This window comes from Notamacropus eugenii, chromosome 2 (assembly GCF_028372415.1).
Source record: "Notamacropus eugenii isolate mMacEug1 chromosome 2, mMacEug1.pri_v2, whole genome shotgun sequence".
Classification (NCBI taxonomy): domain Eukaryota; kingdom Metazoa; phylum Chordata; class Mammalia; order Diprotodontia; family Macropodidae; genus Notamacropus; species Notamacropus eugenii.
The window spans coordinates 183,417,293-183,419,153 of NC_092873.1; positions in this window are offsets into that span (position 1 = coordinate 183,417,293).

Below are 1,861 nucleotides of genomic sequence, written 5' to 3' on the forward strand. Positions count from 1 at the left end.
AGCTAGAAACTACTTTAGAAGCTATTTCCTTCCCTACTCCCAACTTCACAAATGAAAGTCAGTCAACAAGTATTTAAGTATTTACTATATAAACCAGGCATTGTGCTAAGTGCTAGAGATACAAAGAAATGAAAAGGAAAAAAAACAGTCCCTGTCCCAAAGTAGTTCAGATTGTAATGGGGGAGACAAAGTGCAAGTACTTAAATAAATAAAATATACAGTAGATACATAACAGTTAGATACATAAAATATACAGAAGATGAGTAGATGAAAGGTGCTCTCAAAAATGAGTCACTTGAAAGGGGTACCTAATAGGAAAAGCCTATTACAGAAGGTAGAATTTGATTTGCGTCTGTAAAGGAAGTCAGGGAATCCAGGATATAGAGGTTAGAAAGGGGGATGATTGAAGGTCAAGAGACAACTTTTGAAAAGGCATGGAGTCAAGAGATGGAGTCTCTTGTGTGGAGCAGCCAGACAGTCAGTCTAGCTGGATTGTAAAGTATGTAAAGGGGAGCAAAGAAGAATAAAAAAAGTAGGAAGGTAAAAAATTGTGAAGGACTTTTTTAATTCAGCTCCCTCATCTACAGTTAATGAAACTGAGGCCCTGAGAGGTTAATTGATTTGTACAAGGTCATGCAAATAATGAATAGCAAAACTGGGTTTCAAAGCCAGGTCCTTTGACTACATATCTAATGTTTCTTTCTTTCTTTTTTTTTTTTTTCTGTACCACACAGCATGTGCTAAATGAACTAGAGACAATTAGTCTTGGAGGAAAAGACTTAAGGAGGATATAAGAGACTTTAAATATTTAAAGGGCTGTAATGTAGAAGAGGCACTGGGTTTGTGATGCTTAGCCACAGTTGGCCTCCCCTCCAGCCTCCCACTTGCTGGGGAGGACTCCTTACACTAGAACCAAAAATAGAATTGCCCCCCAGGAATTTGAGGTGGGAGGAGAATTAAAGTGAAGGGATTCTCCTTTCTGGATTGAGGAGAAGGACAACTCCAGATCAGTGGATCCAGGGCAAACTTCAAAAGCACATCAAGAACATAGCTTGATACAAATCATCAACTCTTGTGGCCTCCACCTATTAGTGCCTGGCTAGGCACCATGCTGGAGAGATAATAGAAGAAAGATTAATTCAGTAAGGTCAAGATTTGTGACTTACAGTGGCAGATTGGAATTTTGTTTTCCATAAATATGCAAATCTGGAAGTAAAATTCAACATAAATAGATCAATTCATTAAATTTTAAAATATGGATGAAAATAAAAAACAATCCATATTTTCTACTAGGCATTTCTATGTGCTGAGGACAATTCTTTTACATTTTCTGCTGTTTTTATTTATGAGTTTCCTGAGATTCAGTGAAAAAATCCAACTCCAAAGTTTTAAAAGTTCCTCTGGAAAAATTCTATTTTAATTATAATTCATGGTTATTAAAGATACAATTTATCTTTTTGGAGATAAAGACACTGTGTTCCACTGTATACAAGTCAGAAGGATACAGTTTGTGCCTCAGGGAGCTATATTTCCTCACAGTATAATGATTAACCCATAAAGCTGCTCTTATTTTCGTTAAGACTGGAAAATATTTCCAACTATTCTCTTATAATGGTAAATTTATTATCCATGAGAGTTCAGAGCCCCTACACCACTGAGATTTGAACATAATAATAAAAAAGCACTATACAGTCATCCTTCCATATCCTGGGAGATAGAGGTACAGTGACCCTGCAATCTGGAAAATCCATGTAAAATTTTTCAGCCCTCCCTTCCTACCAGAGAAGTTGGAATTTTTTTTCTTTTTCTTTTACAGGGTGTTAACTATACCTCACTGTAAAATTTGGAATAAGTATTTGGT